This window comes from Alligator mississippiensis, chromosome 1 (assembly GCF_030867095.1).
Source record: "Alligator mississippiensis isolate rAllMis1 chromosome 1, rAllMis1, whole genome shotgun sequence".
NCBI lineage: Eukaryota > Metazoa > Chordata > Crocodylia > Alligatoridae > Alligator > Alligator mississippiensis.
Genome location: NC_081824.1, coordinates 116,671,313 through 116,686,214, shown reverse-complemented (window position 1 = coordinate 116,686,214; position 14,902 = coordinate 116,671,313). Strand labels below are relative to the sequence as shown.

The following is a 14,902-nucleotide window of genomic DNA, read 5'->3' as shown; positions in this document are numbered from 1 at the left end:
TGGACACCCCTGGTTCAAATTCACTTTTTAAAGTCCTCTCATGTTAATGTGAAGGCTTGTAATCATTTTAATAACGTCTCTTGAATAAACTGAACAGAACTGAGGCTCTTAAATTCCTAAGGGTTTTCTATACTTCTTCATTATCATGCCCAAAACTACCAATGGAAACACATTCCAACCACTTGCTCCCACTCAGAGTACACCAAGTCCTGGAAGTGAAACACTGAAAATACCTTAGAGTGGTCCTAGGATACACCTCAGTTCAGCTCTCAGGCTCTCTGCATCAGGTATGCTATTTGGTATGTGCCCAGGATACCAAGCTCCCTTCATTGCCTCATTTCTGGGATTCAGTGTGCGCTGAAAGGGAGCAAAAAGACAGGCTATGTTTCTTGGCATGGTCCCAAGTATGGCACAGAGATGGTGTAACCATATTCAAAGCCACTAGTGAAAATTATACTTCAGCTCCTAAATCAGGTGTTTTCAAGAGCTTTAAAAGAAGAGTTTGATGTGCTTTTCAAGAAGTTGTTCCTTGACTCCAAAATAGTAAGTTTAAACAAGGCATTTAATTTTCTTAACTTTCATATAGTTATTTCTCCCACCCACACCTCCAAAACAAAATCAACTTTCCTTCCCCCTCCCCTACATCCACATAATAAACTCCACCAAGCATTTTCACTAGTCAGCTCTAGAAATGCCTTCTCTGCCCTTGGCAAATGCTGCCCTGGGCAACTACCCAGTTTGTCCATCAGATGGGCTGGCTGTGCTTGCATAGCTGAATGTTATCTGGCTCTTTTTAAAAAAAACACCTAATGTGTTTGTCTCTGCCATTTCCTCTTCCTCCTCTTCCTTCTCCTGCTCTTTCCTCCTTGCTTTTGTCTGCTTTAATAAAGGTAACTCTAGGCCAACAGTTCCCAAACTCTTGACAGGTTGCACACCACCAATTTAGAATGATACAGCCTTAAGTACCACCAGCAAATTTTTGTCATATAAAGTAATTATAATAAATCTGTTAACATGTACCACTGACAGGCTGTCTGCGTACCACTAGTGCTACGTGTACCACAGATTGGGAACCGCTGCTCTAGGAAAAGTGGCCCCTCTTTTCCTATTTTCTTAACACAGGGACACCATGTAAAATAGTATTTGAAGAGAACAATGTCTGAATCATTTTGGTGCCAAAGTGAAATCTATATACATTCTTCTACCTGCAGGGCTTTTAGAAAGATGATACTCCACTCTGATGTAATACTCATTGTTTTACCGGATCAACCATGATACCTCTAATATACTGGCTTGCTAGGTGGAAAAAAATACACTTGTTCGAATAACATTCACCTGAAATTACATAAGATTATTTTGCAGAGATTAAAGAGCAAACAAACTCTGTATATGTGGAATAAGAGAGTCAAAATAAGCTGCTTCAGTCACAGGCTTCCCAAAAGTAACAGATTGCACAAGTGGGAGTCTCTAGCCCTCAAGCTGATGTGTCACTGTTGGTGACTTACACTTCAGTTTGTGTTTCCAAAACAAAGATTTTTATTATAACAGTCCTGGAAGTGTTTGCAGGCTCTTTAGGAATAAAAAAAGCTTGGCAAAATTTCTGTGACCATGCCACTGGAAAAATACTAAGTCAAGAAGAAGGGATATAATGTAAACTGAAGAAAGAAAGCCTCTATTGTCCCCATAATTTGCGTGAGAGTGTGTTGTATCTGTTACTATACTTGCTGATGATCTCTTTTATATGAATGGCCATTTATAAATAACAGCATGAAATGTGACTTCTCTCTTTTTTCTGACAGTTCCCTTTTCTCTGACAGTCCGTGTTACTTCTACTTCTTTAAAGGACAAATTTCTCAAAGGGATATTGTAGAAAAGTATAAAGAAAAACATTGAGGTGATAGGCAGCTTAGACAGGTGTGGAAGAAATTATTTAGGTTTCACAAACTAAAACATTTGTAGTTTTATAGGTGATGTTATTATAAGGTTTTTACATTTCTTTCTTTTCTTTCTTTCTTTCTTAGTTATTTTGTCCTTGTTGTTCATCCCCCATATATTAAATGGCAGAGCTTGGGGGGAATTTCAAGCACAATAAAATTCAGCGCAGGCAAAAATATATTTGAAAAATATGAATATATGTGTTGTTATTATGAGACTATTAATAAAAGGTCACAGCAGAGTTCAGAACAGGAGATGCCACAGCCACTAGGTCTACCTTTCTTATTTACTAATCTTCTGAAAGACATTTTCTTACAAATCTTAAAAGAATGTCATGCTTATAGCTCTTCAGCATCCAAATAAAATGAACCTAATAACAGCTTAGTTTCAACTTTAGTTGTACTGTTCTGTAAGTTGCTTTACAAATTGTTCAAGCTTGCATATACAGTCCTGTAATAAAGGGTAAATCTCAAATGGGTCCCACATCTATGAATTAATTTCTGTCACTGAATACATTGTGAAGAATTAAAAGAAAAGTAGTGATCGATGGTTTCAAAATTATCTTTCTTTTGTTTTATATAAATTTGTTTAGCAAAACGATTTAACTTTCTTTAACAAAATAGAAAAGCTATTGTAGGAGTCCTGTTGATGATACATCTCAACGCATTCTCATAGATATAGCACTACTGATGAATAATCACAGGAACAAACTGAAAAGAGAAATGGTAGATTCTCTATTTCCTGAAATTTCATATAAACAAGACACCTTTCCAGGAAATACACTTTAGTCAGACCCAAGTTATGTTGCTTAGGAGGGGTGTGCAAAACGGGCCCTATTCAATTCGGATTCTGGGACAGTGATTGGATTTTTTGACTTAGATCACTGTCCCTGATTTGATTCAGCTGAATCCAAATCTGAAGATTCGATGCTAATTTGGAGAATCAATGATTCGGACATAGGTGCAGCTTTGAATGTTTTTTCTACACACGTCGAGGTACCAGGCATAGCTTGTAAATGCTGTAATGCTGGGGCAGATGGAGCATCCCATAGGAGTGCAAAGGGCCCCCCACATGCTTGGGGATGAACCCAGAAGTGGACTGCAAGTACTTCTGGTCCACTTCCGGGTCTGCCAGGGAGCATGGTGGGGACCCCCTCTGTGCCCCCCCGGCTCAGCGATTGTCCACAGGGGGACCCCAAGTGCCCCCCCAGGCCCAGGAGGCACCAGTTGCCAATCGGGGGGGCATGGGGCCCTCCCCTGTGCGCTTTCTGGTGGACCTGGAAGTGGACCAGAAGTGCTTCTATTCCACTTCTGGGTCTGCTGCTAAGCGTGCTGGGGAGCACCCTGCTCTTCTGTGGGACACTCCATGGACCCCATTATCACAACATTCATGAGCCACCTGCTACCTAGAGGTATGTAGAAAAAACATTTAAAGCTGTGTCTACATCCGAATTGCCAAATCTTTCCGAATCTCTCCAAATCGATTCAGAGCATTCTGATTTGATTCAGAGACATTTAAAGGGTCCTCTGATTTGATTCAGATTTGGAGATTCAGCCACCAAATCAGGCTGAATCTCTGCTGAATCAAATCAGGGACCAAAGCTTTGCACAGCCCTATTGCTTAGTACAAGATGCAATTCTATATCCTGCATGACAGAAGAAGACAGACTGTGTGATCTAGTGGTTCCTTTTAAGCTTAAAAACTCTATGTATATACTAATTATTAAGGTGCTGTTAATATATGATATTATACAACAAATCAGTGGGAATTTAGGAAAAATAAGAGGTGTCACATCAGGCTCAAAATAGTAATTAACTTCAGACCACACAAAATGTCCTTCATAGTCTCAACACAATGACACTTTTAATCTAATGACTAAGGAAAGGAGTTAAATGGTGTTTGGTAGTGTATTTAATAATCCATCATATTCTGCCATAGCAGCAAGTATTATTATAAAGTAATTATATTTTCTGGTGGTGTGATATTTCAGCTGAAACTACTGGAGGATGCAAAAATAATTCTTGCAAGTGATAATCTGAGAAATACATTTCAGGGGAAAAATACAGTGAAAAATATTTAATGAAAAAGATGGATCAATTATCTTTTGAACCCTTCCCCCAGTCCTGTGTATTCCTGACTTCTGCTGCATCTCTGCTCCCACTCATTGTAGGTCAACACAGCTACATACATACATATTGAAACTTTCTTTGGGATCCTTGGTTGAAAGACACTCTATATAATTGTATTTAGTATTCTAAGCTGGAAATGTGAGAGCATGTGGGTAAGCAGAGTTTAAAATGATCATTGCGTAGGTGTAATGAAAATGAACTCTGCAAACATAAAAGACAGAATATTAACAAATATATGAGCAATGTAGACCCATTGTCAAAGGCTTTGGTGTTGTATTATTTGTGTTGCCTTTATTAGAGTTAGATGAAAAGCATTACATTTGTGCATATGAGTTGCAAGCCATTTTTGTTTTGTTTTTCCCTTTGACATGATGCACATAGAGAAGGTGCTGTACAGCACTATAGACAATGAATCTATTGTATTCTATTCTGCAGAAGTGAGCCCTTCAGTGCTTGCCACTGATCCCAGACAGTCTTACATGATTACTACACCTCTCTTATTTATTCAGTGAGACAAGAATCCAATGAGACAATTGCCTATTTTCAAGAAGTCAAAAAAGAGCCTTAGGAGGTTTCTTTGTGTTCCCACATTTCGGACAAATTAGCAGTTCAAAAGGAAGACAGATGCAGGCAGCAGAAATAGAAGATAAATTGACCTACAAGAAATCAGGTTAAGGCTTTTTCCTGCACCATTCAAGTCAGTGGAAGTTTTCCCATTGATTTGAATGAAAGCTGGATCAAGCCTCAAGTCATCAAGGCAGTTAATAATGTGCACATTATTATTCACTTATTATTTGTATCCTGTAGTCCCTAATGGGGTGCAGCGCCAAAGTGGTGAAAGCATCTTACAAAGGCTCTGGATGTGTGAGTTCAAGCCCTGCTCTAGATTCATGCCAAATGCTGCCTGCAAAAGATAGTTCTAAATGGGTACCCAGTCATTTAGACTGAGAGGGTCAGAGATGACTGGATATGATACTAGTAAAACATGTGCCTTAAGCGTGATAATCCAATGGGCCATTAAATTTCAGATGACCTTTCACCTGACTTTCTAGTGCTGAAGCTTTAAGTTTATGTGCAAGTGATTTACCCAATAGCAATCGATTTTAAAGGTATTCAAGTGCCTAGTGGAGTTGGATATCTGGATACCTTTAAAAATCTGGCCTCTAATGTTTAATAGAATCTGGATCTAGCAGTTCCCACTGTTCAAATTTCCTTTTTTTTTTTTTTTACCCAAATTGCACATGTTGTTATTGATGACAGGAAAAGTAGGTAATGGGTGCATCTATATGTGTGCATTTACTGCACAGTAACCAAAATTACTGTGCAGCATGGGTGTGCATCTACACGTGTATACCCGTACTGTGCAGTAAATCTTACGCCAACTTGAGCGTAAATTTGATATCTGCATCATGTAGGTATTAAATTTATGCCTGATTAATTACTGTGCAGTATGCACATGTAGACACCTTACTGCACAATAACATTGTGTATGGACTGACTTGGGACTAACTTTAGTCCCATGTCAGTCCACACACAGTGTTAATATGATTTAATGTCTGCATGTGTAGATACTGGCCTATCCCACTTACTGCACGGTTAGTTACTGCTCAATAAATTTAAGCTGGTATAAATCCATGTGTAGACATGCCCAGTGAAACCTAAATACACTATTTCTTAAACTATTCAAATGAATTTAACTTTTGCAGTAAAATATTATGGTAATAGATGAGGACAACAAAAAAGTCCTGATGATCTATGTGATTATTTTGTTCAAGACCCGCTGACAGGCTGTGGCCGAAGCCCAAGAGCAAAAGCCTTACTTGAGTTTTGCTTTACATAAACTTCTCCATAAATTCACAAGCCATTAAAGCAAGTGACAAACTGAAAAATAGTTTAAAACCATTTCATGGAGATGTTAGGAAGCAAGCAAGGGTTGTCTTCAAGTATACTTGATGTGTGGTATAGGACTGCATAGGCCCATTCAACAAAATAAGCCAGATCCATGGCTAATGTCAATGAGTGCATCACCACTGACTTCCATGGCACTATGGAGACTCACTCCATATACCAACAGAGTAGTTGGCACAATAGTCATAAGGCACTTTGCAAATATTTTGAACTATTTTCTAGGTACTAGTTCACCTAACTGCAATAATCATTTCAAAAGGTAAATAAAAAGGCCTTGTGCTTCCAAATGAGTTGTCATTTTTCGGCAGCTTTTCTCTGACCTGTCAAAAAAAAGGTTTGCCGTGAGTTTGTTTACACTAACGCAGCAGCCCTTCCTGAAAAGGGACTGAGCACATGCCCCCTGTTCCCTGCCCACCTGAGGTCACCAAAGCACTCTACTCACAGAAGTTTGCCAACGAGGCTACCCTAGGCTTTGTGTCATGGGACTGCTTGCAGACGTGTGGTATACCGTGAGCTCAAATGCCAGCACAGAGGAATAAATCCAGAACAGTCTCATTGTTGAATTTCCAGGTGGGGAGCGTATCTGCAGACTCAGGTGGGCTGGGCATGCTCAGCCCATCCTCCCTGGGATCAGATACTGCCATGGTGTAGACAAGCTCCAAATGAACTTCCAGTGAGAACATCGCTTTCATTTAGGTATATCACATATACCTGTTGTTACCTGTTGTGTTTATTGTAATCACAATTACAGGCAACAGGGAGTATCAGGGCCATGTTGTGCTAGATATTGTATTATACAAGCACATGGTAAGAGGCAGTCCTCATCCTAAAGAGCTTACAATTGAATAACAAATACAAAGGAAAGAATGGAAAACAGAGGCTCAGGACCCTCTTGGCCCTCAGTAGATATAGGATTCCAGGTCTCATGATGTCCATTGCCCTCCCCTATCCCGCCTCAAAGTGCAGATGCACCTGGCATATTTAGAGAGCCCAGCCATCCGTGAATATGGGCCACATCAACCTTAAACCATGGCTGAATAGAAATGCTGTGTTCTGTCGTTTGGCCTCAGCCTGCTTTTTGTGATGCAATCTCATAGCTTGCAGGGACAGTGACAAATTATAACCAAGCAGAGAGCTGGTCTTCATTTTTCTTTCTAAAACAAAATGCAATTATTAATAAACAAAGTGATGAACTGGAGAAAAAAATAATTTGAGGGGATCTGACAAACTGATTGTATTGCAATGCTACTTTCCTCATGGGGCATAACAAATTAAATGTCAAAGACAACTAGAGAGCAGTGATCTATCTCAGTTTGGGCATTAATCAGCCTCCCTCTCATTTACCACTTTCTATTTAATTAGCTGATGGCACACAGTATAAACAATGAACCTTTCATTCAACAATCTCCATAATTGTAATTTAAATGGATTTCCTGACAGTTGCCCTGAAGGATGCAGGAAGATGATTCCAAAAGCTCAGTGTGCACAAAGTACAACTTACATAATGGACAAAGATTCAAATCCTGGTCTGAGGTGCAATTAGATAATGTCAGGCAAAGGAAAGAAAGGATCAGGTGAACTGCAATTGGAGTCAGAGAAAAGTGCATTTGATATCACTGGGACACTAAACTAGAACACGCACAAACAGACTGAGATAAGAATTAAGGCATTAGATAACGTCTGGGAGGAAAATGAATATTCATGTCAGTGAAACTGTGCAGAGTAAGTAGCAAGCTGATGGATAGCTATAAAAGTCAATGAGATGATACAAACTGGAACATTCATTAAGAATGTAAATCCTGAAAGTGAAGAATGCAAGCCAAACAGAACATTTTCTTCAGTCCCACCAGAAACAGTCCAACTGTTCCTTGTTGACCACAAAAACACATTATGAAAAGTCATGTGGAATAAGTTGGCACTGGTGTGAAGACATGAATTTGTGGTTGAATCAAATACATTTCTGTGTGTAGATTAGCTGCCATTGTTGTGTATGGATACGTGCTGGGACTGCAGTTGTGTTCTGGACTACTAGAGACAGAACAGACTGTGGCTGGCCTAAGTTGACAGAACATTCTTATTATGGTATCATGTCATGTTTAAATAAAAATAATTTGGTGGTTCAAAGAAGAAACTGGTCAAGAAATCAAGTTGTGAGGAGATTTTTGAAAAAAAAAGTAATTGGGGACAAATTAATGAATTCTAGGTTGAATTTAACACATTTCAGTAGAAAGGATATCAGAACCTGAGTAGTGTTACACTGAGCTAGATTCTATAAGAGTTGTTATTGCTTAGCTCCTCTACATTTTGTTTGCCTCTCAGTCCTAATGTAGTTTATTCATGCACTGTGTTTTCCTGGACCAAGAAAAGTACTGTATTTCACAGTGTACAGGTCGATTCAGTGTATAAGTCAACCCCATTTTTCTGATCCCAAAAGTGAGGAATTTCATAGATCCACTATGTGCCTGCCACTTGTAGTGCCCGACACTTTAAAGTCTGAGTCAGGCAGCCAGCAGGTGCCTGACTGTGGTGGCCATTTTAAAACACAGGACAGCTATATAAACACAGTTTGCTGCTGGCAGCTAGGCAGAGACATTGCTTGCCTGAACTGCTTAATGAAACAGCTGGCAGGTAAGAGCAGGGGGCTTTTGGTCCTTGGCATGACATAAAACTGCACCCTGCTGGGGTTGGGTGGCTTGCTGGGGCTGTTCACGGCAGGTCAGCCCCCAAGAAATGCCAGGTCAGTTATAACCTCGGTGAAAGGTGAGGAGGGGTGCCTTAATAACCCCAGCCCACCCCCCCCACCACGACCAGGTGGGTAATCACATAGTAGGGCCCAAGAAGGAGGACCCATGTAAGAGAGTGTGGGCTAGTTGCTCAGAAGACTGACTTAAGGCACCTTTGACTGGTCAGTGCTGGGGCCAAGACCAGAAGGGTCCAAAGGGCCAGAGGCTCACTGCGAGGGACTCCCAGGGTTGGGGGTCTGGGGTTCCAACTGGCCTTGAAGGTGAGGCCAGGGCCTGTGTGGCCAAAGGTCCTGGGTTGGGGTGGGGTGGGGAGGGGGCACACCCAAGAGGAAGAAGAGTGCAGGGAGCTTGGTAGCCCAGAAAGAGGGAGGAAAACGCCACTTGATGGGAAGGGATCTAGTTGGGGTCCAGACTAGAGTGTTATGGGGTCCAGTGTGGGGCTGGAGATGTTAAGAACTTAGAGGCCATCTGCAAGGCATGGGCCACCATGTAGGGGAGGTTTGGAGCAGTGGATAGCGCCCCCTGGCATCAGGGCATGTAATGGGTAGTCTCCCACATTTTCTACCAGTTATGGGAACAACAAAGTCATGGCAGGCGAGACTGGGCAGACTGGAGACAGGTGGGTGGGATGACTTGAGACTTGGCCCTGAGCTTGCCCCCTGTCACACAGTGTATAAGTTGACCATGGGCTCGGCGCCAGGCTCAGTGCTCAGCTGATGCAGCCCCATCCCTTGCAAGTGCTCTATAGAGACACCATTCAGCTAGGCACTGAACCCCTGTGAGTGGCGCTGCCTGGGCTGCACCAGCTAAGCACTGAGCCTGGTGCCACTCACAGGAGATGGGACCAGGCTTGGCACTTGGTTGGCATGGGCCAGGAAGCACCACTTGCAAGGGATGGGGCCAGGCTTGGTGCCCAGCTAAGCAGCATCTCCATAGTGATGGCAAGGCTGGCAGGCCATGCTTGGGTTGGGCCGGGGCCCCATGGCCTCCGGCAACAGGGATGCTGTCAGTAGGTGAGGAAGATTAGGTTGGGCCAGACCAGGGTTCAGCTGGGGACGGGGTTGGGGATGGGCAGTGCAGGGGTGGTGGTAAAAGTATTGATATGGTGTATAAGTCAAGGTTGAATTTTAAGAGTTAAAAGTTAGACTTAACTTGACTTATACACCATGAAATACAGTAAGTGCAATGCAGTATGAGATTACTGGAGAAATATTATACTATATTCCCTTTCTCCCAGCACCTTTGCTTAACTCTTTGCTGATGCACAGGCTGAAGTTCAATCTTTTTAGGAATGTCAAAAAATGTACAAAGTTAAAGCTCAGGACTAATGTGCAGAGAATTCTGAGAAGCAGGTATTAAAGAGTTCCAGGTCAACCTCAAAAGGCTATCAGGCAATTTACTTACTAAATGAACATTTAATGCATGCAGAGAGTCCTGTAGATAGGAAATGGTATAAATAGCCTTTGTAATGTCATGAATAATTAGCAAACAGAAGTTATTAGACCGTAAATGTACAGGAGTTCCTTGGTATTACATATCTTGGAGTAGAGCATTCCCACATAACATATATTTCTGTACTTTAGCACACATTTCCCTCTAATTCTCTTTCAGGGGTAACTTCTCAGTCTTTAGAGCTTGATCAGACTATGTAATGTGTAGCAGACTCTTCAGAGAAGAAAGGTAAAAACTTCAAAACCCTGTCAGCAAACAACCAGGGGTCTCCCCAGCTACCAGCATTCCAGGCTTTTGGCTAATAGCTGCCTATCTTTACTGGCTAAATGGAAATGTGTGGTCTCTATTCGCAGGGACCCAAACCTCAAGGCAAACACATCTCTTCATCCTCTACCAGTCAGCCTTTAACTCCTATGTTCATTACATTCCTCCTTCTTGAGTTCTGATTAGCTCACCACTCTGCTGAGAGATATGTCCAGGACCTGAAACACATCTTGCTCATAATGAAACTTTCCTCTCCACCTTTAGAAACAGCTAGTAAATATGTCCAATGTCACATATCCCCCATTTTTGGATGTTTCTGGCTCTTCCAATTGTGTTGCTTTGCCTTGTCTGCCTTCTGGTCCTGTATAAAACTTGGGGGTTGCCCAAGTGGTCATTTTAAGTGTTATGCTAGCACTGTTATGGCGGGAAGTACTAACTGGGATCTGGCTAAGAATACTAGAGTATAGGGTATGTTTAAATGATTTTGCATGTTTCTCCAGCATGCAGAGTGCTCTTCTGCCCTCAACAAATGGTTGTCATTATGAACACTTTCATGGTATCTTAATCTTGTCCACAAATTTGTGACCCACATGTCTGTATGCTCTGTGGTGTACACCTTCGCATCCCTGGACCTACAGGTACTCAGTGCCCTTGGAAAACAGGCATCATTGAGTGCACTGAGGTGAAAAACAGATTCACAAATGGCCATATCCTGTCTGATCTCAGAAGAGCCTAAATAGAACTCGGGTGAAATGTAGGCACCGAAGTGCAAAGGAGTGAATCAGGCAGGTGCTCCTAGGCAAGCTATAAAACTTGGTAGGCACCAAAATACAGGAGATGTCTCCATTTTTAATTGCAATGGTCCACTTGGACTTCTTGCACAGAAGTGATGGAGTTTTACCACATATGTCATATAACATATACATGCATATAACATATGGGCATATAATCCCTGGAAAAACGTAATATGTTAAGTGAGCTCCAAGCCCAGCTAACAGCTTAAAACTTTCCCTACTGGTGTCCACATTTTGTCCCACAGCCTAGTGGTTAAAACACTTTACCTGGGATATAGAAAATCCGGCTTGTAGACTCTCCTCATCACAAAGATATTCAAATGCACATCTTTTACTTCTCAGAAAAGTGCCTTAATTACCAGACCATGCGTTAGGGCAAGTGGAAAGGGCATTCTCTACCTCTTTTGTTGAAGCTGGGCCTGTAGATGGCTATAAATGACTAATGAATGCAGAGACAGAGCAGGTAAGGGGGAATCTGACATCATGGCCTAGTGGCTATGCCACTTCCTGGGAGGGAGGTGTCCTGGGTTCTACTTCTTGCTGCCAGTGTTATTTTTGTTTTTTATCCAAGGGTGGTTAAATGTAAAATGCATAGAGGCCTAGGTGTAAGCAAGAGACAACCTGACTCCATAGCAAAGTGGTCACAGCCTGCCCCAGGGGGAGAAGGAAGAGAGGTCCTAGATTCTGCTCTCTCTGCATGCAATCCCCTATGACTTTCCCATTTACATAATTCTGTAATCTGATGGCTAGGGCATTCCCATGGGTGAGGAAAGCCTGTTCTCCAACTGACATGGGGATTACTCTATTGGAAGCTATTTGGAACAAGGCAGGAGCCACCATTGGTTAATCAAGTACTTGTTTCAGAAGACAGGTACCGGTCCCAGAAGCAAGACTAGGTGTGGTGGATTACAAGGTAATAGAGGTATCTAATGTGCAGCCTGCTTTAAGTGCCTCAGCTCCTGGGAATGGCTAAACTGCATTCAGGTGAACACAGGTTAGATACAGCTTTGTTCTTAGCATTCCCAGTTGCCTTCAGTCTTCCTGCATCAGCCTTTTGAGGCACCTACCTGTCTCCATTTTCTGTATAATACTCTTAGGTGCTTAAATCAAGTTTATTTGGATTGCACTTTGGTGGTGCCCAGGTCTCCCCATAAATAGCATAAAATCAGTGATGTAAAGAATTTGTTATTCTTAAAAATAAGTTGGTATTAATGATTCATTGATCTTAAGAATAATTTCTTAAGATTCTTAAGAATTCCATCTAAGTGCCAGTGGGGATCCAAGGCATTTAAACCCGGCCAGACTGGAAAGCAGACAGGCCTAGAATTTAGCCAGCGGGAATGCCTAAATGTTGGTACATCCAAGATCAAAATGGATCTGACCTCTTCTCCAAGTCACTGAAAACCCTCTGCTCTCCTTCCTTCAGCACCCTGAAGGAGCAAGCTTTTAGCAGACAAGCCTCTGGCTAACAGCCTCTAGCTCTATTTGCTGGACCTGTGTGTGTGTCTGTATATCTTAGGAAGAATCATTGGGTCACTGTTCCTCAAAGCTGAGGATGATCCCAAAGATGGTCTTGAAATACAATCTAATGATGGCACCAGTCTGACGGAAATAAGTGGAGGCCAGCTGTAGTTGTGACAGTGCCCTAAGGATCTGGTTAATGGTTCTCTCATGGAAAATATGGCTCATGATTACAGAGAATGGGACAGATTTATGAATTAATATTTGACTGAAGTACAAAGTGTGCTGAGTCAACTGATGTCATTGACAACTGAACCATATTAAATTAAAAGCTGTATTTGTTTGCCGTTACATAAGAGGAAAAGGCAGGATTGAAAGGAAGAAAAAAAAACCCCTGGAACTGGCACATCTTATTTAATCACATCTGGCAATTTTCTAGTCTGGAGGGATTATCACTGCTGGATATCATGTTTTCAGAAAGTAGAGCAAATAAAGAAACTAAAGGAAAGTAGACTAAGAAAACAGCCCATTTTTTTTTTTAATTGTGTGTACTTTACAATGAGTTGAGATATATATATATCTCATATATTTGTGAAAGATATGTTTGGCATAGTTCCTCTCAGGCGAAAAGGTTATTTATGGTAGTTAGTACAATTCTAATTTTGATTAGGATTGGCAATAGATACTTCTCAGAAAGTTCACATGCAGATGAGAGAAACATTCAGAAGCATAGAGGTATATGCCAACCTTCTGTGAACTATCAGTACCTTGAAAATTGGCAGGAGTAGGCTTTTCTTGTGAAATTTTCATCAATTCTACATCTGGTTCCAGCCAGAAATACTGCACGAACAGCTTTTGGCAAGTTATGATAATATTTCCTGTTCCAGAAAACCCAGAAGTGCAAAAACATTCCAAGATGTGATATGGGAGAGATGCATGCATGTTTCCTTCTAAAACTGGATGAGATTAAAGGATATGAAGGTGATTCCAATTCCAAATTAATTATTTTGATTTATGTTAAAAAGGATGCTATAGTTAAACTGGATTTCCCAATATGTGAAAAGTCTGAAAATATCAAAAAAATATTCCCATCTCAAATGGGGACAAAAGGGCAAAGTCTGAAACATTTTTCACAAACCAAAATCCTGGGGAAAAAAATCATTCCAAGTCAATTGAAATTTGTTGTCCTGATAATTTAAAAATGTGTTGTTTCTATTTCAAACTTTCTTCTCATTTTAGTCTCTTTTTAGTTTACATTTACTAGCATTTCAAAACAAAAAATCATTTGATTTGAAAGCCAAACTTTTCTGATTTGAAAATGTAGAAATAGAGTGTTTTGACAATCTTTACTTTTTTTTCCTCAAAAATATTTCAAGTTCAGCAATTTGTTGAAATGTACCCTGTTTTCCAAATATTTTTCATAATCAAATTTTTTGTTGAAAAAACGTACACTGAAAAATGCCCAAGGAACTCTGATTAATAAAATTCAGGACAACATTTGTTGAGCATCATACATTTATCATGGGAAACGTGGATTCTAGGTAGATCATACAAGGACTAACACATTTCACAAATGAATCATATCCAGTAATAGTGAAGTTGTGGAAATATGGCAGAATGAATTTTCCAGTGAAGAGTGAGGAAGAGGTATGGAAAATCCTTGTTTTTTGGTGTTTTTTTTTTTGGCAAAATGAAACCTGGAACACGTATCCATTTGGTTCTATTCATTTTGGTTATGCCATCTCCATTGCACAGATCATCTGTTCCTGCTATATGAGACAAGTGGGAGTTATCTGGAGAGTTTAGAGTTATTCCTTCTTCCCATGGTAATGTAGGGGTCTGTAAATGCTATTCAAAATAGAGAACTGCTTCCTGCTGCAAGGGAACAAGCTCTGGCTTGTGTATTATTAAGATAATAATAAGAGCAGAATTATATATCTTGTCTAACACAAGTGCTCCTTGCATTGATGTGAAGAACAATACAGCCAGCCCTGAGGTATATGAGTGCTTCACACTAAGCAATATAGCTAACATAAATTATTTGTAGGGTGTTGTGTTTTTGTTTGTTTGGTTGGTTTTGTTTTTGGTCTGCCTGGATCCTTCTAGGATGGGAGAAATTGAATGATAATTTTTTAAAAATTTTATCTTTTCTGCTGTTCTTTGTGATTATTAATGGAGGCAAAGTCAAAGTAGTGTTCATTGCACTTGAAATAGT

General features: G+C 40.7%; 1 protein-coding gene and 1 long non-coding RNA gene across 2 annotated transcripts in view; one reads left to right on the top strand and one right to left on the bottom strand.

Moving 5' to 3' along the window:
* SGK1 (serum/glucocorticoid regulated kinase 1) overlaps positions 1-14,902 on the top strand; it is a 118,537-nt gene that overhangs the window by 14,926 nt on the left and 88,709 nt on the right. The window lies entirely within an intron of this gene.
* Positions 1-14,902, bottom strand: part of LOC109281168 (uncharacterized) — a 34,566-nt gene that overhangs the window by 4,925 nt on the left and 14,739 nt on the right. The window contains exon 5 of the long non-coding RNA XR_002087734.2: positions 234-357. This is a non-coding gene — a long non-coding RNA (uncharacterized LOC109281168). The remainder of the gene's footprint in view (positions 1-233; positions 358-14,902) is intronic.